The sequence below is a fragment of the Trachinotus anak genome, unplaced genomic scaffold (genome assembly GCF_046630095.1).
Source record: "Trachinotus anak isolate AG129_WGS33_773 ecotype Australia unplaced genomic scaffold, CSIRO_AGI_Tana_v1 ptg000018l, whole genome shotgun sequence".
Taxonomy (NCBI): domain Eukaryota; kingdom Metazoa; phylum Chordata; class Actinopteri; order Carangiformes; family Carangidae; genus Trachinotus; species Trachinotus anak.
In genome coordinates, this window is record NW_027273869.1 from 18,507,833 (window position 1) to 18,535,174 (window position 27,342).

At 41.4% G+C, this 27,342-nt stretch overlaps 1 protein-coding gene across 5 annotated transcripts in view; it reads left to right on the forward strand.

Annotated features, from left to right (window-relative positions):
- Positions 1–27,342, forward strand: part of plxnb2a.1 (plexin b2a, tandem duplicate 1) — a 166,554-nt gene that overhangs the window by 59,730 nt on the left and 79,482 nt on the right. For 3 of the 5 annotated variants that reach the window (XM_071502764.1, XM_071502762.1, XM_071502767.1), the window contains one exon: positions 6,269–6,321. The gene's annotated coding sequence lies outside the window, so the exon portion shown is untranslated. Of the gene's footprint in view, positions 1–6,268; positions 6,322–8,032; positions 8,099–27,342 lie in introns of all 5 variants that reach the window. The other 2 variants (XM_071502766.1, XM_071502765.1) reach the window with 1 other exon arrangement.

The following is a 27,342-nucleotide window of genomic DNA, read 5'->3' on the forward strand; positions in this document are numbered from 1 at the left end:
AGCTGCTTTGGCCTGGTTGAGCCTTTTCATGGTACAAAACCAGCGTGTTGACATGTTTGTTAGAGGCCAATGAAGCTTATTAAAGATTTCCTGACCAGAACATGAAGTTGTCTCATGACTTCACACCTGTGTAGCTAATGATTTGGCCACAGAAACAAGATTCACTGCTGCATTTGCCACTAAAAGTTGTGAAAGACAGGGTGTGTGTGTGTGTGTGTGTGTGTGTGTGTGTGTGTGTGTGTGTGTGTGTGTGTGTTGAGCTTGCAGTTGCGTGCAGTCTGCTTTATTGGAGAGTTACTGTTATTTATTTTAATTAATTCAATTAGGGGAAATCCTCTGCAGGTCTGTGAGAATGGAATCTGTGGGAAAATCTGATTTAAGCTGTTTGAAACTGTGATTTCATCCTTGAGGCAGAGCTGCTGACCTCACATCACCTGACTGCTCCTCACATCAACAGGATGACATCATCAGCAAACAGGAGTACGTGTCGCCTTATTGTTAATGAGTGGAAGAAACTGCAGGTCTCAGCTGCACTTTAATGTCCTGTTCAGTAAAATCACCAACAGGAGGAGACACAGTAAACCTAGTATGTGACCTTTAGCAGACTAGTCTGACACTAAGTGCAGACATTAACAGCTGAAAAGCATCACAAAGCACAAATCGAAGACTTGAACCATCACTTTATTTCACCTGATTTTTAAAAAAGGGAATGGTTTTATTTTTGGTTTCAGTATGGATCATCGTGCTCAGACAGTTAGTTAATTAATCCTTGGTCATTCTGAAGCAGAAATGTCTAAAATATGTAAATTTTAGTTTCTCTAATGTGCAGACTTTGCTTCGGTTTACAAATGTATTTTCCCATTGACACTATAGTTTAAAAAAATGCAGATAGTACATTTTTTCAACTTAAAAAGCAAAAATAATAATTGTGACTATGACAGGGCTGAACGATATGCAACAGAAATGATGTTGTGATTATTCTGACAGATATTGCAGTGTGAGTTTTAGTGAGAATGATCATTTTTGCATTTTATTTTCACTGAAAAAAATAAAAAATTATGATGATGTAATTTTCAGGTCTTGTACCAAACAAGCTTGTTCCCTTATGTCTGGGGGATATGATTTGTAGGCTGGGGCATCTCTGTAGCACCACAGAGCTTCATTTATAACAGTAAGTTGTGACACGTTTGACCTTTATGAAAAAAAATTGCAGCTCCTGTGATTTATATATTGCACTTGGCCATATTGAGATTTGGATAATATTTCAGTTAATTGTTCAGCCCTAGACCGAGTTACTGAGCAGGACATTTCACAGTGTCAGAATAAAGTTTAGGATCAGGATAAACTACCTGATGGTGACACTTTTTCTAAATGACCACAAACCTACTTTAAAATTTCTCTGCAGCAATTTATTGTAACTTATTGGCCGACATTTACGCAGATCATCTAATGTCGGCCCATTTATCAGCCCAGTTCTCATTTACATTCACTAACTTGTATCTTGGCTGTAAGTGCAACTGTGATGTGGCTGCTTCAACAACCTCAGCTGCTTTTAGATTTGTTGTTGCAGTATGGGATGTGATTGGCTAACCACAGCAACACACAGTCAGTGATGGGTGAAGTGATACGTCTGCACAGTGTGTTCATGCTACACAAAAGGATGAAAACTGTTACACAGGTTGACCAGTGGCGTCTGTTTTTGAGGCTCCTCAAAAAACACTCAAAACACAAATACTTTAAAACAACGTCTGTCAACGTCAACACCCGGATAAATGTCCATATCACTGTTTGTCCCTCTTGTCTTCTCGTTCCAGCCTCTGTTTCAGTGTGTGTGTGTCTGTGTGTGTGTATTCATATATAACAACACAAAACTGAAGCGTCAAGCATGAACTTCAGTTGCGTGTGTTCAGAGGAGAAAGTGTGTTTGGGGTCTTTGTCTGTGGACATGGCTGCCATTGTTCGACTGTCTCTCTTGGCACATGACACATGACCCATGGTGTGTGTGTGTGTGTGTGAGTGACAGACAGAGGACAGAGTGTGTGTGTGTGTGTGTGTGTGTGTGTGTGTGTGTGTGTGTGTGTGTGTGTGTGTTTTCCTGGCGTAGAGGTCAGACAGAGGCAGAGGGGGCGTCCCTGTCTACAATCTGGACCTGCTGAGTGTGTCTGTGCTCCGTCTGCCTCAGTTTTTTAAGTCGAGCCAAAAATTTGACAGAAAATCCTGATTTTTATCACTGATACTAATATTAATTAAAGTGATAATAGATTTAATTCAAATTACCATCTCACTTTATCAAAAAAAAAAATCTGAAGGAAACTTTAAGTCAGGATAATATGCAACACTGGCCTTCTGCCTTTTCCTGCCATTTGCAGATTCATAGCTGAGGCAGTTATTGAATCATATTGAAGAGGAGATTGGAAACGAAGAGGCAGAGGAGAGGTCAGTGGAGGGTGAGCTGGAGAGAGGAACGCACAATAGCTACTGCAAATTTAATAAAACCCATGGAAATGTTTCAGATGTTTTCAGATGCTTTCAGGCCTCGGATGAGGGAGAGAAACGACTTTGGTGTCTTTATTATGATTTAGTATCTTTGTAACCATGAGAGAAACTTTCTGCCTGTTGGTTATCAGCGTGTAGTCATCAGTCGAACTATTTCAGGGCCTGTAAATCATTTTCCTGCAGTTGCATTGAGAAGGAAACAGCCCGGGGTTGAGTTTACTTCCTGCCAGGTTTGGACAACAAACATTTGAGCAGGGCATGAACTTCGACCATTAATACTTTATGTAATGTTTCGATTAGAATCCATGAACTGACAGAAAAACAAAAGTGACAGAAACAGTGGAGGAAAGTTACAGAGTGAAACTAATCTGTGAAGGCACCAGTGCTGCTTTTACGGCTGTGACATAAATAACAACACAGCGAGGGTTACTGTTTTATTAATGAGCGTCTCTGTGTTTACGTGCACAAAATTGCAAAGTTGGAAGGATGGTGTTCTGTATCGTCCAGAGATGATTGAGGCCGAACTCTCCAGATGACACAAACACATCATCAAGTCCCACCCCATATGCATACTAGACGTCCCCTTAACGCCTCACATCAAGAGTGTGTTAGTACAATTTATCAATGTTCCTTGAACGCCTAACATGCAGACTATGTCAGATAGTTCTGGTGTTCCCGGAATGCCTCACATGCAGGCGATGTTAGATGTAATAATTTACTGATGTTCCCTGAATGCCTCACATGCTGGCTATGTTAGATTTAACAATTTACCAATGTTCCCTGAACGCCACATGTGCAGGAGCGGAGGTTTAGGGCAGCAGCAGTGCACAGTATAGTGCCTTAGTGGGAGGTTTGAGGAGGTTTATAGTTGTAATTGTAAAATGTGCCAGTATGAGGGGCCATTGCGGGGCCCCTTTTCCCCTTGAGGGCCCCAAACATTTGCCTGGTTTGCCTCCCCTAACTTTATTTGTAGGGCACTTTTCAAAACATAGCTACAAAGTAAAATACAGTCACAATGGAAAACACAAATAAACACATGGAGGTAAAAACAAATAAACCACAGACACAGACCAGATAAAACAGAGAGCGATAAAAACCGGTGAAAGTAGATACGCTCGGTATCTCAGGGTGGGGGGGTCGGTAGCAGTGAGGTTTCCTTTACTGCTACTGATTGGTGAGGACATTACAACCCTCCTCTCCCTCCTAAACAGCTGACAAATAAAACCGTGTCAGACTGAAGAGGGAGGTGAAAAGGAAACGTGGAGGTTCAGTCTGATCCTGAGCCTGTGGTTATGAGATCATCTGGAGCAGAGCTTTAAACCTGAGAGATGAGAGCAACCGTTTGCAGTAAGAAAGCACAGCTGTGATTGGTTCCTTTTTAAATGACTTCAGTTGCACTGATGTGTTTTACCATCACTGTGAGGATGTAAATCCAGCTGATAACAGCTTCAGAAATGGATCAGGACAACTGGATTTGTTTGAATCACAAATTTAATCCATTCCTATAAGTTATTTAGACCCCGGCCGTTTCTCATCCTGTGTGTCTGATTGTGTTTTAAAAATAAAACCCCTTTTTTTTTTCTATCATAATGTGATAACTGCTGCTGGTGCGTTCGCTCCCTAAATCCCAGATAATGAATATTTATTGTCTTTACGGTTTTCAAGCTACTTCCTGATGATGGAAGGAAACATTGTGTCGACTGATGCTTCGCCATCTGGATGTTTAGATGTTGGATGTTAGACGCTAGAACATATGGACACACACTCGCACAAACAAATGAATACACACACACACACGCACGCGCGAACACACGAGTCGGCTCTGCTATCCAGAAGCATATGGTTCTTTGAGATAGAGTGGAGACAGACTGGGCCATTCTGCTGGATAGCACCGAGGGCCTCAACATTGTTAGAAGTGCTGCCAAACAAACTTCACCCCACACACACTCTCAACACACACACACACACACACGCACACACACACATTCTTGTCTTGCATCACTAGCTGCTTTGCTACTCGTTTCAATGCGAAGTGAAAGGCAGCATGGGCGAGCTGCGCTCTGGTTCCTGCAGCGGAGGCCGAGTTCGACCGTGTGAAATGAAACCGTAGATACATGTGAACTGAATCACCGGAGTCAGGCCTCGACCGCCTCTTTGTTCATGACACACTCGCGCTGTCGGTTCGCTTTTTGTCTGTTTGGTTGTCTCATTATGAAGATTACGCTCCAAATTGATTTCTCCTTTATCTGCTCAGTTAAAAAGAGCCTTTATTTTCGAGCCTGCTGTGCCTATAAGTGTTAATGTTATGAGAGAAAAACTGAGGCTCTCTTCCTGTATTATCACAAATTAAGATGCCTTTAGTTGAATTCATGCCCTGATGAAGGGCTCTATTTAAACTCAGGCAGAGCTCCAGCTTTTTGTTATTATTCCCCTCAGTAATATGCTTCTCTCTCTGATAGATAATACCAGATTTCTGGCAGTTTCTGTGAATTAATTAAGTTTAATTAACAATACCATCACTGCGCTGTGGATATAAACCCAGTTTTCCACTTTGATTCACAGACTTTTCAGTAGCAGTCTCTGTTGCCGACGTCAAGTCAGAGCCCCAGTGCATTGTGGGGGTGGAAGTTATTTGAAAGCACTTCCTAACAAATACATATGAACATATTCCCCCATTCTACATAGTGGAGGGATGACCAATGAATAAATTACCTTTGCGTAATAATTCCAGTTATTAGGCAGTTGCACAGCTGTGCTAACACTTTGAATGTTTTCCGATCTTTCCCAAACCGTAACCAAGTGCTGCGAGAGTCTAAACAGAACCATAAAAATGTTTGATAATGCTGTTGTCATCCAAATTTAATATCTTTATACAGTCCAGGCCAAATATTGCATATCACAAGGTACAGTGGACAGTAAACAAATCAGTGAAATGAGGCTTGGGCTCATCAGACTGTACAAATAAAAAAAATAATAAATATGAAAAATATCAGGAAATATCACGATATTCAATGTTATTGAACAAGCCAATCACCGTGTATTATTACTGAAATGAATCCTTTTGGATTCTTGGATTAAATAACTATTATGAAGACATCACTCTGGGCTCTTCTAGACTAGAAGATGAATCAGAAATAATCAATAGATCAGTCAATAGCTAAAGTTATTTGCAGTATTAACTGGAAGTATCAGCTGCAGCAAGATATATATAGTTTATTTAACTTAGCTGTAAATGTGTCTGTAGACACTTAATATGTTATCGTATTATTGTTATTTTTATTGCTTGGTTGGAGCCCCACCCTGTTACCACCACCCACACACTGTCACACCACCACAGCCTCATTAGTAGCTGAGAAAAGCCTTTTTTTTAACTTAATATTACTTTTGGTGACAATGTGAAGTTTAACAATAGCATCACATTAAACTGTGGGAAAACAATGTGGTAACCAGAGCAGTTAAACATGAAAATGCAGCAGTTTCATTATGAGGATGTTTGACGGAAAGTCTGGATCGTTGCTCTTAAACTCCTCAGGCGGAGTCGACATTGGAAACCTGCAACATGTGGCTCCACCCAAACGTGCTGCAGTGTTTCTCTGGGCTAATCAGTAACTAATACACCACCTGGTTTTGACCTGTAATGTGAGCGCAGCCCCTCGGGCCGCTCATCGATCCCTTCAAGTCTCAGCAAATTAAAGCTGTCGAATGAGAGATCGAATGACCAGTGGATCCAGTTACGAATCCCTAATTTTTTTTTTTTGTGTGTTTCTTTTAGGAGCGTGAGGTGGTTCATGTCATCAGAGACCAACAGGTCTAAACACTGAACAGGTGAGGATTGATTTCAGCTTCCTCTGACTTTTATTCTGAAATCCTGTCATTAAAAAAATCATTTAATGTAGAAAAATTACAGTTTTCTTTCCCTTTTCATTTCAAACTTCCTCGTTCACTCTTTCACTCTCTGTCTTTGTTTTTTCCATCCATTGTTACCTCTGCTAATTATTCAGGCGTTCTCCTCCTCAGCTGTCATTACAAACACTTGTAGGTTCCCATGAACGCCATTGGCTGTTTGTTTTGGTGGATTCAGCTGCCTGTGTTTTTGTGCATATTTTAGTGTGTGTGTGTGTGTGTGTGTGTGTGTGTGTGTGTGTGTGTGGCAGTGGGTGGGTGAAGGGGTTAATTGGAGGCTTCAGGCCTTTTTCTGAAAAGATGAATTCTTGCTGAGGTTTTGTGCCCCCCCCCCCACAAACACTCTCCTCACATATCAGCCAATTACACTCTACACACACACACACACACACACACACACACACACACACACACACACCTCTCTGTCTACTCTGTCTATTATATTGCTTTCCTACGTCCACCTCAACTCTATGACGCTGTTGTTGTAATAACTTTAACACACAAACACCACAACATTATTTTCTTGTAATAGTGCAGTAGAAAAATTCTGTACTTGGATGTTAGAGCCTGACTCAAGTCTAACTTTAACCCTAAAACCAAGTCTTAACTCTCAAACAGTCCTTTGAGAGAGTATGAACTGGACAAGATGTCTCACTTTACAAAAATGTCCTGATTTCAGTGTCAAAGGTGCAGATAGAGATGGTACTATAGCACAGACAAAGCTACTGGGACTTCAGTCATGTGGGATGAGGAGTTTGGAGGTTAAGCCTGAAGGGATTAGAATAATCCCTTTTACACAAATACACCTCTCAGGTCTTCAGGCCAGATCCACCAAAACCTCAAAGACGCGTCTCGACCTGATCTTAATCTTCATCGTGTGTCCACATTTTCTTGTCCGTCTTGACTCTGGGTGGCATCCAGCACTGTTCAGGGTTTCCTATGTCAAATTTGACAGAGTTAAGAGTTACACTTTTGCCTTTTGAGTTCTTCCCCTGCGCTGTAGAGGTGCTTGTGTGTACGATATAAAGGTAAACATAAAACATGCACTGGCCTCTATGGTTTGGAAGGTATATCTATGAAAGGGTATAAGGTATAAGAAGCTTGGGTATAAGACTCCATGTTTTTTGTGGTTGCACCAGTCTGTCAAATAGAAATATTCTGGATGATTTGTGCATCATTTCATACACAAATTTCAGCCTGAGATGCTATATATCTTTGGAAACGTCAGGATTTCCTCCAGAACTTTGCATCTGAAGAATATTTGGCTGCACAATACGAGTCTGTGCTGACTGACCCACCGTGGAGTCAGTTGGATTTAATAGCGTTGCTTTTAGACCAGGAGGTAGTTATGTTGAATTTCTCCCAGCCGTAGTCGGCTCCACTCTCACTGAGGCTGCTGTTTTTTTTTTTGCACATAAGTTGTAATAAATCCCGAGGAGACACTTCTTCTCCCCCTTATGGGGATCTTTGTATTCAGACATTTATATGCCAGGCAGCCGTAGCATGGAAGAAGTCATTTGGCATGCATTTGCATCATCAGCCTTTCTTTACATTATTATGTACTCTTAATGTGGAGAGACAGTCAACATCTTTGATTTGTGTCTTTTTTTTTTCGTCTGTTGCACATTTTCAGGGCTTGTGAAGACTTCTACCACACACACAGGAAGATCGAGTACGTGCACACAGATTACCTACCACGGTAATGGCTGTAATGCCTCGTCTCTGTTACTGCCTGCAGACTGACTGCAGGGTTGTTTTGGCCATTTAAGGCTTTTTCTTTCGCAGCTCATAACCTCAGATGAGTAAACATTGTATATTGTTTCGGAGGTTTTTCCATCCTGCAGAGATTCCAGTTTTTCAGGGGGAGAAACACTGAACATTTCACAAACAGTTTCTATGAAAGTTTCAGTCTAAACGCGTTGCTGCGGGCCGTCAGAAACCCACACTGTCGAACATGAAACCTCCCAGTGTGACTGGTTGATTTGAATGGTCATCTTATCAGAATGGCTGGTTTCTATGAAGTGCTTCTGTCCGCTCACAGTCTGCCAACTCACATTAAAGTGTGTCACGCCAGTGTGTGTGTGTGTGTGTGTGTGTGTGTCTTTCCTCCACTTCCCCTTCTGTCTTCCATCCATCACTATTTCCCTCTTGCCTCCATGTTCTCAATCTCTCACTCCCCTCTGTTATGTTTTTTTTTTTAATCGGTCTTGTTCCTATAAACTGCTTTATTTTCTCAGCCTTCCATGGGAGCTTGTAGCTTGTCACTTTCTCAAATCTTATGAAAGCAAATACAAGAGTCTGTGTGTGTGTGTGTGTGTGTGTGTGTGTGTGTGTGTGTGTGTGTGTGTGTGTGTGTGTTTTTGTGATGAGTGAGTTTTATGATATCTCTTTCTCAGCGTCAAATCATTCATCCCTCTGTGGTATTTGAGGTGTACCACCTACAGCTGATGAGTCCTTTTATTTTGATAGTCAGGATCTCTTTCTTCCTGAAAAACCGTGCAGACCCTCATCATATGAGGAAATATGTTCCCTTGTCTACATTCATCCTCCAACTGTCATGATAAGTCTTGACAAGAAATTTCATTTCATAACTGACTTGGGATGTGACTTCACACTTCACTTGGGACTTGGACTTGTCTCGTCTATCATGAGACTTGCTACAAGACTTGAGTTTTGATTTGAGACTTTTTTTAATGAGCCATAGGTTGACTTTACACTTGTTTTACCAAGACTTGAGAGAACTTGGATTTGGCCGGTTGACTTGAGACTTAATTTGACAAGACTTGATATTTGACTTGGACTTGTCTCGACTAACTTGAGATTTACTTTAACAAAACCTGGGTTTTGATATGAGACTTGTTTTGATGAAACATAGACTTTAGACGTGTTTTAACAAGACTTGATACGACTTTGATTTGTCCAGATTGACTTGAGACTACTTTTGAAAAGAGAAATGACTCTGGCTTGTCCCGGTTGACTTGTGCCTTTAACTTAACATTTGACTTGGACTTAAGAAGTCTTAAGGCTTCACTTGAACTCATCTTACAAGACTTGAGACATGACTCGGGCTTGTATCAGCTGACTTGAGACTTTATTTGACAAGACTTAGTATTTGATTTGGACTTATCCACAGTGACATGGGAGTTGACTTAAAACTTGTTTTAACAAGTCTTAAGACTTCACTGAGACTTGAGACTTGACTCGGCTCAGTGCCTCAGTCTTCAGCCTTTAAAGCTCAGAATGATTTCCACAGATAAACCCAAACAGATACACTTTTGAGCAACAGTAAAAACTCACAGTGAGTCTTTTCTCATCAACTCCCCGCTGCGCTGTGTGTCCTGAGGCCGGCTGCTACAGAAGAAGCCCAGCAGATGGTTCCAGCAGGGGGTTGTGAGGCTAGACGAGACCTCCTCTCAGGCTGAGGCCAACAGGGGCCTCAGGGTGGATCGCAGGGGCCCCGTGCAGCAGCTATTAAAGCAATACATGCATAAAGAAATTAAATGTAGGCCCCCTGGGAAAGCTGTGATATGTTACAGCGAAGAACAGCAGAATATAATTATTATGTAAAGGCACGTTAGCAGGTTCAACACATCAGGTTGAATGTATGAATGCAAAGTGTGTGTAAGTGAAATGTCTTACAGCAACATCTGTGGCATTGATGAAGACAGAACTGTACCGGAGCAGGCTGACACTGACGGCACTGAAAATACTACACATGCATTATGTAACTGAAAAGGGATTTAAAGGAACAAGATATTTCAACTTATTATATAAGACACGATGCAAAAGTATGCACACCAAGCTTTTTGACCCATTTGTGTTGCTGTCTTTTCTGTGTCATTTTAGCTTTTCAGTTTCAGTTGTCAGTCAGATGTGAGCTCTGTTTTCCAGAGGTGAGTCTGAGTTCCTCATTAATGACTAAATGCTTCATGATTTTCAAATAATTGAAGCGTTTTTCTTCACTGTCAGGAGCGAAATTCTCAGGGTGTTAGTTGACGTGTGTGGATGGGTTTTCAGTGGAATATTTAGAGGATAGACATTTTCATCTGTGAGCAGTTTCAATCCTAAAATATTAGCATCAGCTTTTCTAAAGTCAGGTTGTAGGTAGGTTATTGTACAGTTTGAGGATAGGGGCAGAACAGTATTGAATTTATGGGGGATTTTATGGAAACACTTTTCCATTCAACAGCAGGACACAGTGAAACTGGTTGCTATGCAGCTCTTCATCTTCATCTTCATCCGGCTGCTGCTTCTTATTTCATCACAGATTTTAAACTGATCCATTAAAAAATAATGTTAAATGTTGGTTTTGATAAGTGGTCAGCACTAACAAGAATAACAATAAAAGCCACACCTTGATTTGCGAGTTGAATGCTTTTAATGTGAAGCAGCAGCAGGAAATGCAGGGCTAGCATTAGCAGTAGCTTTAGCTTTACGAGAGTGAACCCTAAACAGTGAGGCTGATATCAGTAAAATAAACCAAACAACTATAGAAGAAGAAAATTACATTATGTAAAAATAGAAATGCTCATTAATAAAAAGCTAAAACAAAATGCTAACCATCATTAGCATCAAAATCATTTAAATCTTAAGGATTATAACTTTACACACATTTTTGAATGTGCTATATTTCAATTTCTATAAACTGATATCAACTAATATCAGCCAATACTACATCAATATATTGATACTTGATGACAATAATGCAAAAGTCCAGTACGTCCATAAACCCGTCCAGCTCATTGGTTTGCAGCAGCTTCTGTCTTGGCCACATACAAACAGAGGGATTAGTTGTCCAGGTTTTTCCTCCGGTCTTCCTCTGTTTTCACTCTCAGGAGCGATCAATGAATAAAACAGAGAGTTTCTGTTTTCATGTATTTGGTCCCATAAGAATTTAACAACTTGTTTAAATAAAAATGGCTGCACAGACACTGTTGTTAAAATATTGAATGTCGGTACAAAACATGAGCTCTCAGTAGATTCGGTCCAGAAAATATCGATACTGACCTTCCCAAAGCCACATCAGTCAAACTGTGGTGAATAATTAATATCAGCACAGGTTCAGTAAACTGTTTACGGTGTGTGTGTGTGTGTGTGTGTGTGTGTGTGTGTGTGTGTAACTAAACTGTAAGACATATGGATGTCGGAGAGATCCTTCATCAAATCGTCTCTTCTTCACTTCCCTATTAATCTTCTTCAACACCTCAACACTTACCTCACCAAGTCTGCTACTACTATAGCTGTGTGTGTGTGTGTGTGTGTGTAGGGCTGGCTGGCTGGCTGGCTGGCTGTTGTGCTTGGGTTTAGTCCCAGAATTGTATCATTGCGTGAAATTTGAGGTGTGTGGTTCTGAGCGAACTCTATTTTTTTCTTTAAATTTGCACAAGTACACACACACACACACACTCACATGCACAGATGGCAAACATCTCCTCAGACCTGCCAAAACTCAGTGTGTGTCCATCTTTTTCATTATATCCCCTTAATCAGCTCATTAATATATTGTCGCAATGAGTAGAAGGAAGGAAGCAAGCAAGGAAGGAAGGAAGGATGGGAGGAAATAAAGAAGGAGGGAAGGAAGGAAGGACGGAAAGACAGAGTCTTGGACGCCAGAATAATGATGAATGGATTGTGGAGGAAAATCTGAAAACGATGGAAAAACCTGGAAAAAATTTAAAATCGATAGAAGAAAGCCAAGCTGGATGAAAGCTGGAAAACAAAAAGGAAAAAAAAAAAGAAGAAAAGAACGAGAAAGAAAAGAAAGAAAAAAAAAAGAAGCGAAGGAATAAAAACTCAACTTAGCGAGAGGGAAGAGAAAAGAGACTTAGAAGGCAAAGTTGATGACTCGGAGCAGACTTTTATCAGCTGCCAACTGGTTCTGTGGTGTGTTTGTGTGTGTGCGGTGAGATTGGATAGTTTCAGGATCATTGCCTGTACTTTAGTGTGTTCATTGTGTGAGTGTGTGTGAGTGTGTGTGAGTGTGTGTGTGTGTTGTTGTGTGTCTGGAGGGCGTGGGTGAGTGGATGCTCGTGTGTGGTTTTCAGTATTTTCTTGTCTGTGTTAGCCAGCAGAGTGTGGCTTCTGTCTCTCACCATGGTGGAAAGCTTTATGCTCTTTTCTTTAAGCTGCTCCAAGTTGCGCTGCGTTGGCTCAAAGAAGAAGAAGAAGAAGAAAGGTTGCCCCGCTGTTTGTCTCAGTTTTGCAGCGAACTTCCATAGATGCATTTTATTTCTTGAATTTGCTTCTGTAGGAAAAGTCTCTTTGCTGTTACACATGATCTTTTACGTTTCCTGTTTTCTTCTTCCCTTGGTAACTGGATCATCTGGTTCATTCTTCTAAGTAACACTTGTAACACATGTTTCCTTCACTTGATTTGTGTTGACTACACTGTAGGTCTAATGTACGTCATGTTACGTACTCTGCAGCATTATGATCTGCAGCGTAGCAAACTGTTATACATGTCTGTAGTTTCTGTCAGTCTCCCTGACTTTGCTGAAAAATATGCACAAAATATTCCAGTTTTGGCCTTATTTTGAAAAACACGGTTTCCCTGTTCAGCTGTTTACATGAAGAGATTTCTCAGATTTACTCCAACTTAACCAGTTCTTTCAAAATGTTTAAAAACTGGTGGGTTTCTCCTTCTGTCCAGAAATGTGGGCTTTTTCTTTCAGCGTGCATCTCTACTCCAGCCTCGTCAACTGTTACCAGATCAGTTTTTGTACAGTGCGCAGAGCTGGTTGTAAACTCCAGCTGAGCTGCTTAGTCTGAATGATCTGTTCACATGTCCAGATAATGCTCCTGAAACCTGAGTAATATCAGCATGTCCCACTAATGCTGAGTTTGGAAAACATTCAAACAGAATATGCTGTTTACATGACCTGTATCAAATTCCCCGATGTGCGCCCCGATGTCAATACATATATATTTTTATATTCTTTTTATTTTTTGGGTTATCATTGAATATATTTACTGCCGACTTGTGGGCTCACGCTCCAACGGCAGTACTTTGTTGTTGCCCAGCAAGAGTCGAGCGTTTCATTCCTTTGATTCCTCTCAGATCACAGAAGGAGCTGAATCAGTGAATACCTGCAGCTCATTTTTATTATACATGAACTTTTGAAATGCTGCAGACCAGGGAGACGAGAAGAAGTGAAAAGTGAAGAGGAGGGGGAGGAGGAGGGAAAGTACTGAAGCAGACTCTGTAAGCTGTCTGCTACATTTAAGCTTTTATGGACAACAGCAGGGACCCTCCCTGCCTCTGATGGCTTTAACAGCTTACTTCACTGCTCTCCACAGCCTCTTTCTCTATTATTCTCTTCATTTCTTACTTTCAAAATGGACTCTGTGTGTGTGTGTGTGTGTGTGTGTGTGTGTGTGTGTGTGTGTGTGTGTGTGTGTGTGTGTGTGTGTGCTCCATAGCAACAGGTTCAGGTTTAATGTTTTCCACATATGGTTCTCTGAGATCTCGCCGGAGCTTTACTGACTCATAGTGATACAATAAATGACAAGTGACGTTTTTCTTGCCTCTCTCACACAGGAACATGTTTCTGTGTGTGTGTGTGTGTGTGTGTGTGTGTGTGTGTGTCTTTACATGTGATATTGTGTCATGACGTGTGTTTGAATAGAATATGATGGTTTAATAGACTGGGCGTTAACAATAAGGGCTGTGTATTCTTTACTGGCTTCAAAATTAAACTTGAAAATAGCAGTTTGACTCAGTATTTTCAGAACAAGGTCGATTTACTGAGATTTTTCTGGAGCTTTCAGCCACAAACTGATCCCTTTTCTTTTGGTCCTGTATTTGCCTTTTTGAATTGTATAGAAACAACATATTATATATATGTTGTTTCTATCATCCATGAACATTCATTGTTATTATTGTAACCATGGCAACAAAGATCGTCTAATGTTGAGGAAATACTTATTAAAACCCAAAACACCATCTTTTCCTAAACCTAACCAAGAGATGACCGTTATTATAAGTGTAAAATATGAGCCCTTTAGCTACCCTGTCATCTGTGAGTAGTTCAGGTGTCCTGGGACATTAGAGTATTAGGACAAAAACATGGCTGTGTTTAGGAAACAGAGCATAAGCAGAACCCAGAAACCTCTGCTTATAAACGCTGGTCATTCTGTTCAGAGACAGAAAAGAAAAGTCTGGATTTCACTCAATCTTCAGTCCTTCAGGATTCATTAAAGTGAGTTTGTGTGCTTCTTCCTGTTTGTGGTCATGTGGTTTGGAGGGTCTCCAGATACAGACAGCTTCCCTCCCCCCGGGTGTCGCCTTTGATGTTTGATTGGCAGCTCATTAATTAGCTCGTTAGACTTCAGAGACTGGCTGACCTTTGTATACTGGACGGTGTGAGGAGTGTGTGTTACAGGCGACGCTTGTCATCTCGCTCGGCTTTGTTGTGTTTTCTGATGTGATGTGACAAACATTAGGCGACATGAGAGAGAAGACGTGATGACAGACGCACTGTCGATCAGTTGACCTGATTTGTCTTGATTTCACAGAATACGACAGATTATTTTAGTGCTGAATCAATTAATCGTTTTTAATCTTTATTTTGTAAATTGACAGTTGTTACATTTTTTTACTTTAATTTGAAGTCATCTCCTTCAGCTCGGTGAACCTGGGTCCAGACTGAATTATCTCAACTACTATTGGACGGATTGCACAGTCATTCGTGGTCCTTAGAGGATGAGCCCCAGTGACTTTGGTGATCCTGACTCTTCCTGTGTTGCCACCAGGAGGTCAAAGTTCAAAGTTTATGATCAGATACCTGCAACAATAATGATACTCTCATCAGCCTCAGCTCTACTTTCAGTTTAGTGCTAACTAGCAAACGGAGACTGTAGGTCACCCACAGGTCGTCTGTGCAGCAGGTTACTATCCTCCACAGTTAGGTTTTGTTGCTAGGCAACATCTAGTGGTTGTAGTAATGATGACAGGAGCAAAGGGAAAAGTGCGGTGACGTAGTTTATAGAGCGACAAAGTCCACGTCAGGAGGAGGTTGGGGTGGATGGATGAATCTGACCCAGGAGAGCGGTGTTCGATTCCCATGTGACGGAGCAGTTTATGTTGTTTCTATTATCCATGACCGTTCACTGTTATTATTGTAACCATGACAACAAAGATTGTCTGATGTTGAGGAAGTACTTATTTTAACCCAAATCACCAACCAAGCCATCACTGTTATTATAGTAACCATGACGATGATGGCAAGTACACCGCTCTGTGTCTGTGTGTTTATTACTGTAGCCATGACAAGCAAGGTCCGCTACACCTGCCGCCGTAGGGGCAATATTTTCAGAGACATTGCTGTGGGTCGCATCAGAGGGTTGAAAAAAACGACCTGTGTGGTTGTTCAGGTTGGAGGACTGGTTGCGCAAACGTTAGCGTGCTAACATGCTAAACTAAGATAGTGAGAATGGTGAACATTAAACATGTTAAACATGAGCATGTTAGTAGTCACTTGTTAAACAGGAACCTAAACGTTTTCTCTTTTCAGCTCCTGAAATGTGATGATTTCCTCTGTTTGTTTCATTGTAAACTGAATATACGGAGTTTTAAGCTGTTAAAACAAACAGATTAATGACGTCACCTTTGGTTTGAGAAACTTCTCTCGTGAACTTTTTGTCGTTTTACAGTCGAGACAAGTTGATTAGGACTGACAGACTAATTCATGATTTTAGGTTTGTTTATGCTGTGCAGTGGCGGTCATAGCTTTACACACACACACACACACACACACACACACACACACACACTCACACACTCACTCACACACACACACACTGGGATGAGTGCTCAGTTTGATCTGCATGGAGGCATGTTGAGCCACACGGGAGCCGTGAGGAGTTTAAAGTTTATAGAGCAACGTCAAAATTAATGAACTAGGATGTCACAGCACAGAGATAGTGTAGAAGTACACACACACACTCACACACACACTCACACATACACTCACACATGCACACACACACACAGACACACAGACACATGCAATGAAAGAGCATAGACACATCAAGTGAAGTGACATGAAAAGCATCAGGATAATTACAAACACACACGTCTGTGTGTTTGTGTGTCCACGCTGCGTTTGTCCTTCCAGAACGTTTCCTAACTCCTGCAGCATTTGTGTGTGTGTGTTCATGATTTAACCCATGTATATTGTGTGTACGACTGGGCTGTGGCCCGTGACAAATGAGTGTCTCGTTCTTCATCAGGAAGCATGAACGCCGGCAGTGTGTGGTGCGCCCCCCCCCCCATTCACATATTCTTCAGGAGCATCTGGGAGGATTTAATAGAGAATAAAATTATTCTCTAAAGATGATCTTCCCTTAGAGCTACATCTGTGTGTGTGTGTGTGTGAGTGTGTGTGTCTGCATGCGAACAAGAATGTACTTCCTCTGTTCAACTATTCAAACTGTTTCCAAAAGCTTCAGGAAGGATTGAGTAAGATAATGAAACTACTTTCTAAAGGTTTTTTTTCCACCCTACTATCTCGCCTCCTCACCCCCATATTTGCTACAGGCTGGATTTTTAATCTCCTGGATCATTTTGATCCCCTGAATCATTCACTGTCATCATTTTGAATTAAACCATTTCACTGTCTTCTGCTTCCTTGTCAGGGTTTGCTGTTTTTTTCCTGCCTCTTTATTTTTTTGGCATTGTGCAACTACAGACAATTATTTTCCAACCACACGTGCTTTCCCTTTGCCCGTCCCTTTGTGTTTTTGTCATTAGGGTGTTTCTAGGTCCTGAGAAAGTCTATAAACGTCTTTGACAACCAACTCAATGCTGTTAAAGCTCTTTGACACAGTTAAATTAAAGTGTTTTAGGTCGTAAATTTGGTTTAATCAGTGTTTGGATGCTGTTTTCCTGTGAAAAAATCTTGCACTCTCGAACTTTTTGGCTTGTTAGCCCTTTAAAAGTCCCATGAAATGCCATCATTACCTCCCTGATGTGGTGTAATTCCTGCTGAAACAGGTTTTGGGGTGGGATATTAGACAGTGACGAATCAATCTGAAGCATAAACCTAACTGAAAATCAGTAAAGAAGAAAAAAGGCTGGTGGGGGTTTCTGGTGTTGGTACTCATTGATGTCTACCCCCCCCCCCCGGCTATGAAAGCAACTGAACCAATCAGAGCTTTAAAGGAAGGTGGGATCCAGGACATTGTCGCTGCACCACAGGCGGAGAAATACCGGGTCATTTTAAGTTGGCTTGCAGAAATAACAACTGCTAAAGTGACATATTTCCAAATTTCACACCAACAAAAACACACGTTCGCATTTTGGGGAGTTCCACTTCCTGTTTTATTTGGGATCTTTAAAAACAAACCTGTGTCTACTTTCAAACAATCGTCTGCATTTCTGCACCAGTTTGTGACCAGATCCCTCATCCAGCAAGTCTCAAGACCATGCTGGAAAACAGGTCTAGGAATATACAACAAGAAAAGTTATTTTCATTATCAATCAACCTGGTTATAGTTTTCATGATTAACAGATTCATTGTTTGCTCTGTAAAATGTCAGAGAATTCACAATTTCTCATGATCACAATTTCCTAAAGCTCTATGTGACGTCTTAAATGCTCTGTAAGATAAAGAAAAGCAGCAAATTCTCACATTTGAAAAAAATGAAACTCCAGATTTTTGCTGGAAAAATGACTAGAAGTGAGGAATTGTTCTTTTATCTCAGCCTTAAAGGTTTTATCTGAAGTTTTGATGTCCATAAGAAGATGTGTGTAGTTTTACATCTCCTCTCTCAGGCTTCTCTCTGGAGCTCTAGGGACAACAGGCCAGTCAGCCAATCAGAAGAGAGGCTCTGAGCCTATATGTATAAAAGCTTGAGATTTTTTTTAGATGAAACTCTCTTTCTCCTCCTCGTTTATTTTGTTATTACTTATGTTCTCTAATCTTAAAAACTCGACTGCCAGAAGTGGAATTGGCTCCTCTCCAGCAGAAGAAAATTTGCTCTCAGTGTGAGATGTCAGTCTTAACATCACAGTTTGCCAGCAGAGCTGTGGCGCCTGGAGGTGACCGCTCAGCCGTGCAGAAAACATACCAACAGCAGCGTGAACGCGGGCGGCGACATCCGGAGAAAATGTGATGTAAACAGTTCGAGTCGCCTGAGACGCTTTGCTGCCTTTAAATCACATCGTGATTGGATTGAAAAAAGAAGTGCTAACAGACTCTTATTATCAGCGACCGAGTAGATGACTGTGTGTGTGTGTGTGTGTGAGTGTGTGTCCTGAAGCCACCTGATAGCTGTGCTCTGATGGGTTTTTGTCTGCCGCCGAATACCCGTCCTCTTTCGGCCTGAAATAAATTGCAGAGTAAAGTAGGTGGACTTTGATTCGACGGCTCGCCGTTCACAGACTCTCCCGGGCTCCTCTGATGTGAACCAAAACCTCACAGTGAGGAAGAGGAGCCTTTGTTCTTGTCACAGCTCCTCTCTCTGAATCAGCGGTCTCATCTCTCTGGGCAGGACCTCGGTTAAAGACGAACAGTGTGTCACTGGTTGCGTAAGAGGCCTTTTTTTAAAAAGTGAGTTTGCTTTGACAGGTCGTGGCTTCACAGCTCGGGATGGAAACATTTTTCTCCTTCTGGCTACAGGTGGTTGTGAATCCTTAGATGTGAGTCTGACTGCTCAACATTTCCAGTAAAGCTTCCATCACATTGACTCTATAGAAATTTCTAAAATCCCTATGATATAATCTCCAGTGCAGAGGCCTAAATCAAGACCCCGTTTTGAATCTGATCCATTTTGAGTCTTTAAAACCAGGGAATTGGTTCGATTATTGATTCCTGAAAACAGAGTTTGGACCTGCTACACTACCTTCTACCTTAATAATAACACTCAGCAGTGTTTACAGTGTGTTAGACCAAAGCTAGAGCTTAAAACTGCAGCTTTAACCTGTAAAAAGAAACCAACAAAACCTCAAGATCAGTGTTTTGTTTAGCTTTTTCGTACATCAGACAGTAAACGTTGTGTAATTTGGTGTCTTGTTAAAAGTTTGATGTGTCATGATGAAGGCCCTCCTCCTACTCTGTGGCCATATCTTCTATTACCACTATTTAAAGGTCAGTCTAGGTGTGTTACTACTTGTCTTATTTTGGTAACTTTGGTCGTCATCTCTCTCTCTAACAGTGTTTTCATAACTGATGAAATAAAAGTGTTTTCCAGTTTTTCCTTGAAAGGTCTAAATGGTTATTTTCATCCAAACAGAAACTGTAAAAGATGTTACCATGGCAGTGTAGAGGTGGCCCATCTGCTCCGATTTCATTCATTCATTCATTCATTCATTCACTATACTGCTTATCCTCTAAGGGTCACAGGGAGCTGGAGCCAGTCCCAGCTGACGTGGGGTTACCAGTCTACATATAGAGACAAACAACCATTCACACTCAAATTCACACCTGCAGGCAGTTTTGAGTCGGCAGTTAACCTGCGTGTCTTCGTGGGAGGAAGTGAAGGAAGTGAAGGAAGTGGGGGAAGTGGAGGAAGTGGAGGAAGTGAGTGCCTGGGCAGGTACGCTGCACACAGGAAGGCCCTGGTCGGCCGGTTGGATCAAACCCATGACCTTCTTGCTGTGCCGCCCTCAAATCATCTTATTTAGCTTATTTAACAAAGTTAGGTAGGCTACAGAAAGCTGCATATGCTTCACAATAAAAGCCTTAAGATGGTTGGTTGCAGCTGCTTAACTGCAGATTATTTCATGTCAGAGCAGAAATGATGACAGAACAACATGATGTTTGGGTGAAGAGCTGGAATCTCAGCTGGAAAAGAGCTTTTATTGAACATCTTTTCTTTTCTTGCATGGGAACCAGGAATTTGACCCAATAGAGCAAAATTTGTAAATGATGAATAAATCAATAGACATAAATAGGGAATACAATCAGAGATATTTGGTGGAGTAACGACCTCATTCCCCGTTCATCCTCTTCAGACTCTGTCTCCCGCTCGTGTCTCCTCCTGTCCCCTCCGGACAGGCCGGGATCAGGAGGATTACAAGGGTTTTGTGTTTCAGTGGGGAGAAAGATGAGGAGGAAGACGAGAAGATAAAGAGGGCAGCTGAAAAAGAGGGGGGGCGGGATGAAGAGGAGGGGGAGGCAGCGGGAAGAAGGGCGGGAGAATGTTTGTACAGGCGAGAAAAGAGGAATAAAAGGGAGAAAAAGGGGAGAGGAGGAGGAGGAGGAGGGAGGAACTCCAGGGATTCTTGTTCTTCTTTCAGCACTCTGGAGTTTTCTTACTTTTATCTTTTTCCTTCACTCTTTCTTTCTTTCACCCCCTCCCTTTGTACCCATAATGCTCTGGGTTCAGTCTGTTTACACACACACATACACACAGCACTGAGAGTACCTCATTACAGCAGTCAAGTGTGTTCTCGGACTCACTATTCAGACCACAGATTGGAAATACAACACCAGACACACCCCTCACTGTGAGAGTCAATACATACACACACACACACACACACACACACACACACCCTCTCAGTCCTCCCAGGTGAATTAGCATTCCCTCTTTCCTCCTCATTGAATTGTATTTGTGTCGACACCGGTTACCTTTTCATAAACTATCAGTCTGAGGAAATGATGATCTGGGGGGGGTGATCTGAAATCAGCAGTTAGACTGACTGACGCTGTTAGTGACAGAGACGGAAAACAAAACAAAGGCGAAGCAGCAGATTAGAATCGTGATTGGGTTTTGAAAAATGGTGTTCGAGATAAACTGCAGGCTTTAATTTTGAGGTATTAGAGCGATGATGGTGAAGACAAACATTCAGCGTCAGCTTGTGTGAATAGAGCTGTCAGAGTTCACACATGCTTAGTAAGATTTCAGCGTTTAAAAGATGTTATCAAGTGTTTTCAAGCAACTGTCCTGCTTTTTGGGCCAGTGTAGCAGAGGGCGACAGACAGCAAAGGCCTGGACTGGAAATGAACCCAGGACTCGGCCTTAAAGTTCCACACAGTCTAAAGGTAGATGTCCATGTGTTTGTGATTATAAAGCAGGTCTAGGTTCTACATTAATACTGTGAAAGTATCAAAGCCTCAGTCCACAGAGAAATGCACACAGCCTGTATTCAGAAACTGAGCCTTAAAACCAGCCGTCAGGACTTCTGGAACTTTGTGATGTCACAACAAAGCAGTCACTGCCCTCAGCCACACTTCAAGCCCCGCCCACTTGGAACCACCATCCAAACTTGCAGGATTTGGTTTCTCTGAATGTTTAGATTAAATCTGCTATATTTTATTCAATCCCTCAGAGAATAGTCGGCCAATCAAAAGAGAGACTAGATACTTTATTGGCCCAAAAGGAAATACAACAAGAAGAGCAGGTGCTCTATATGTAGATATGATGCCAAAGTTCACCTGCACACCGTGTCCAGAGATTCATGAAGACTGACTGAAGAGGTTGTTAGTTTCCTGATGATCTTATTAAGATTTCTACCAGCCCAGACACTGTGGCTTTTCTTTCAATAAACATCACTAAGCTTTAAAGTCTCACTGCTTGAGATGCGCAGCTGCCTGTAGAAATCAGTAATTATTGACCATTTCAGGAATAATCAGCCTGTGAATTTCAGATGTGTTGAAACTTTCAGTTCTCCAAATTCACCTCCATGATTCATATGCAGCTGAAGCTGAAGGAAAAATGCAACTTTTCTATGTTTCACAGTTGTTAATCCAGTTTAATGTGGATTTTAGAGCAACACAGTAAATGATGGTGAAATTAAGCAACTGCAAACTTTGTTTTTCAACATCTGATTAAATACGCAATTAATGGTGAGTGTATAGTGTATTTGTTATGAATTGAGATTTTAAAACATCTGTATATTTTATAGTTAAAATGTTCTCTCACCTCTTAAAAAAAAAAAAAGAAAGGTTAAGAAACCAGCAGCAGTGAAAAATATTTGTCTCCCAAATAAACACACTGTAGGTGAATTTCATTCTGCTGAATTGATGTTCTACATATTTATTTTTCAGCCTGAAGCCATATTTATTTTCCGCTGCCCAGCCATAGATTGGGCTGATTGGGTTGGGTAAATCATTTTTTATGACTAATCCTTGTGATGGATTTAGCCTTTCACAGTCTGGGCTGGATTAATACGTCCTGTCTATTCGTGTTTGATTTAGTTTGCCTGGTCTGCTGGCATTAAACTGCGCACAAAGCAGAGCTGATGGGGAGACGGGGAATGTGTGCATGAGATTTCCAGCTCAGCACTGTACCCCTGTGCACTGTAATGGGCCCCTGCTGCTCCCAGTGAAGTACAGCTACATTTACTTAAACCACAAATATGTCTTCTTATGGATAAACACCAGAATATGTAAAATATGGGACCCTAAAAGTGCTGCAGCTCTAGTGTTCAGTGTTGAACCTAAAGACAAGGTGATCCTCTCATCTTCTAATTACTTTATTTTGTGAACAATGGTTTAATTAATTGATAAATCCATATATATATATTATTTCATGAAACAGTATAAACTCTCTTGATGTCAGTAGAGGAGGTCTGTGTGCCAGGTGAGGTGGCTCAATTATTCATTATAATGATCTCAGTGTGTTTGAGTTGTGTGATTTTCATATTGAGTGTTGTGTTATGGATTTTATGTTCATGTTTCTATCTTTTTTCTTATTATGAAGATAAAGTATTAAAATCTTACAGCACTGGGGGATCTTCAGATGCAAACACTCAGTAAATACTTTGAATATTGACAACAAGAGTCAAAGGAGGAAGAGAAGCCAAGAGAGGAGGGGAGAGTTTTTGGCCTGGAGTCAGCCTCACACAACTAAATCCATGTGTGTGTGTGTGTGTGTGTGTGTGTGTGTGAGAGAGTGTCACCGAAGCAGAGGCAGCCTGCCATGCCTCAGCGTGTTAATTATGTAAATTGGTCATTAGGAACCCTTATGGGGGGGCCAGGATGAAACTGCCCAAACACAAACACATGTAGAAAAACACACACACACACACACACACGGAACTGGCTGCACATGTTAAGTGGGGAACAGGAGGAAAAGTAGGGCAGTGGAAAAAGGAAAACTTTCCCTTGGACCTTTGAGCAAAGCACTTTATCAGAAATGTGTCAGTGTGGAAGTTTTCCTGTGGAGTGCTGAAATCTGACAAAGGAAATAAAAAAGTTTCCACACGCTGCCAATTCACTTGAATCAGTGTCATTAAAAATATTTTGGTATAAAAACTGAGCAGTGTCATCGGTGCCATTTTGTCTCCACATTGTCTCCACCGTTTGCTGAAATTTGCGGCGTATTTAGAGCAGACAGCGCAGATGATAAACTGAGCTTTCTCCAGATTTAGGAAATAAAAGTGAACACTCAATGTGTGAAGAAGCCTCCGTTGGCTGTGCTGCTTCACAGTGATGAAAAGAAGCTGTTCAGAAACTTTGAGAAACACACCACATGCCAACATATCCTCTGTCTCTGATTTCTGCTTCCACCTGATGAAGAGTAAATGGTTAATAATTACACCTAAATGTTTTTAAGGCTGAATCCTGAAGCCAGCATCTTTAAATCTCACAGTTTTTAGGCAAAAAAATAATAAAGTTAAATTATAAAATAAAGCATTTCTTAGACAGAATTATAGCAGGTAATCATTTTATTTATGTAACTTTATTTAAACCTACAATAAACAGACTTTTCAGTCCAGTGTTCCCTCTCTTTTAGCTCTGTTTTTGGTCTCCACCAGCTCCTGAGGGAAATATCTGGCTCTTTGGCTGCTAAATGCTCCACTGTGTTCACCAGCTGCTCTCTAAAGCCCCTTTTCCACTGGACAGAAAAAACCTGCTGAGACCCGCTCACACTGGGCTTTTGTCAGCAATGGAAGAATAGTAGATGTGGGTATTTATCAGCTCCGATCAGTATTGATGTAAACACCCGAGTGAGCTCCTTTACACTGTGCTCTGTCACCTGCCCAGCCCGGTGCTGTTAAACCAGAAACACTGCAGCTACACTGGGATGAAAGAGTGAGCTGCAGGCTTTGGTGCGCTCTGCACCATTCACCAGAACAAATTCCTTGTACGTGAAAACATACTTGGCAATAAACCTGATTCTGATTCTGATTCTGATTCTGAATAAGTTTTAAAAACACACAATCGTTGAAGGAAGTGGAGCACAGGAGCACCGACCTGGGGATGAGGCGCGACGGACCCATTGCTCCCTGCAGTTGTGTGTGTCCTCTCTGGCAAACTCATTTGGCAGTGTAAAGGGAGTCAATCACCTTTTATAGGGTTTACCCAAATTCAACCTACAGGTGTTTGCTGCTGAGCAGGTAGTGGACAGTGGCTTTTTACAGCTGCTTCTCTGAAAGCAGCTGCTGCAGCGTTATTAGAGCAGAGAGAGTGAAGCAGAACAGTAAAGTGTCCTGACAGATAAACAATGAGCCGAAACTCATGATAAAGGGGAGCTGCAGATTCAGGTGGTAATACTTTGCACATTGGCATTGGCATTTGAGAGATTATTATTATCATTATTATTATAAATATATAATATGGTTGTTTTAAGCTAATAAATGCAACAGTTATGGTTTTCAGACAAACATTTCTTGCGGGCCACAGGGTTATAGTGGGCGAGCTTGGACCTGTGACCTCAGTATATCTGTTTGCTTGGCTGCTGTGTTGGTGGTGTTGTGTAAGACATCAGGTGCCACACAGCACACTGTGCTTCAGGCTGTTTGCAGCACTTTGTGGATGTTTTTGAGTTTAAGTTTAAAAAAAGCCTCCTAAAGGTTTTTTTTACCAGACACATTAGCTCAGTGCACAGTGTATGAGGAAGCATTGGGAAGTAATTAGCCCCCTGCTGATTCCAGTGCTAAAATTCTGTCTTGATGAATGGATCTGTCAGTGATCAGTGCAGAACTGCACTCCCTCTCTGTCTGCAGTCACCTAGCCAGTGCTCAACATAATGCACAGTTGTTGAACTAGACAACATCTTTGATTTTAAAGTGGATCTCTGAGGTTTTCTGCTTTTTTTTTTATTTTTCATTTGACTTCTGTGTGAAAATACAGTACAGCCTGTGTGCATTTCTCTGTAGATTGAGTCCTTTAAAGCTTTCACAATATTAATATAGAACCTGGACCTGCTTTATAATAAAAAAAGACATGGACATTTCATATTCTAAAATATGAGACCTTTAAAAAGTAGCCAAATTATCTATTATCACTTCCTGTTAACAGTGTAGTCATGGATGTACAGACAGCTATCACTGGATTACTGTGATACTGAAGAAAACTTAAAAATGTCACAATTTTCAGGCAAGTTCTGAAGCATCAGAGGTGCTAATATCCAGGGAAGCTTAACCCAAATTCACCTCACAGCCTCCCCTTCACCTCTGCAGCGCCCCCCGGGGAGTCTTTTATCTCCCTGTTTTTGCTTTGGCCTGGTGAATGTCCCTGTCTATTACAGACTCTCATCCTGTCATTTCTCCATGATTAAAACGCTGTGTGGAACAATGAGGTAAATCACAGAGGAGGTGTTGTAGATTTTCTTCTGTCGTCTTCAGTTCTCCAGCAGATGGTTTCCTTCAGCAGAGGATGTTACGAAACGTTTGAACTCCAGTTTCCAGTCCTCAAATATCCAAGATGATGAGAGATGAAGGGTGAAAAACAAGCTTGTGAGGGTTCACTATCCTCTTCTCTCTCTGTATCATGAATGTTTTTTTTTCCAGCATCTCTGAAAATTTGTCCATCTATCAGTCTTCTGTCAATCCCGTCTTTTCTCCGTCCATCACTCTGTCTCTTCCCCGTCGTTGGTATTTATTGCTATCCATCTCTCTTTCCATCTGTCTCTTCTTCCGTGCCTGTCAGACGACTTAAGTGATAAGAAATGGCAACCGTATCAGTACGACAGACTGTGTGTGTGTGGTTCTATGCAACACACACACACACACACACACACACATATTTGAGTGTGTGTTGGGCTGGCTTGTCAGCTCCAGATGTCATTTTGTCATCGTAATTTTCAGATGGATCATCCTGAATTCCTGCAGAGCTCAGTCCCACACACACACTGCTGTTTCTGTCTCTGGTCATGTTAAGCTGATGGACAGGGAGAAAAAAAATAAAGACAGAGAGACAAAACACTCACAACAGAGACATTCTTGATGTCAAATATGTAAAACAGCAGTTTATAGAGGAGTAAAAACCCCCCACCGTGTCCCAGACAGGCTCTGTATAACAAACTGTAACCTTTGACCTCTAGGGCATTGTCTCTGCTCTTTCAAACTCCCTTTAACAAACTTGACTTCCACACAAAAACGGTCGATTTCCTTCCCGCAGAGTTCATAACCTCAATCTCTCTGTCACCCAGAAGGAAAATTAATACCAACTTCTTTTTAAGTTATTTTGAAGTTCAGCAGTGCAGAGACGCAAGTTGCATATTTTGAGGGAGGGAAAAAGTCAGCCGGGACGGTGGATTATCATTTTTAATTCAAAAAGCTCGCCCATCAAGTCAAATCTATTGAACAAGATGGATCCCTACAGAGCGGGGTTTTAATGGAAGTCAGAGAAAGCAAAGATCTAATCTGCATCGCTGCACGAAAACAAGGACATTTACACTCCTCTATCAATACAACCCACTATTTGTGTCATTAAGAAGTAATAGATATGCAAATGTGCAGATTGTTCTTTAAAAGTGTGTTTGTTTTCTGGATTATCTCATTGTCTCACAAAATTTGTAAATGTACGATTTTTAAAATTGTTTTTACAAATCATCTTCCAGTGAATCAGTTTCACATCCTGCTACAGTGATTATGAAATTATCACTGTCAGGGAGCGTTTTTTTTCTGTTAGTAATTCCCATGACAGCTCCCTGAAGGTGAAGCCAAAACACTTGAATCGCCCCCTGGTGGCTGACTACTGTATAGGTCATAAACCCCGCCCCTCCATGTCAGTAGATGGGAAATGGGCCAAACTAAAATGTCACAAGTAC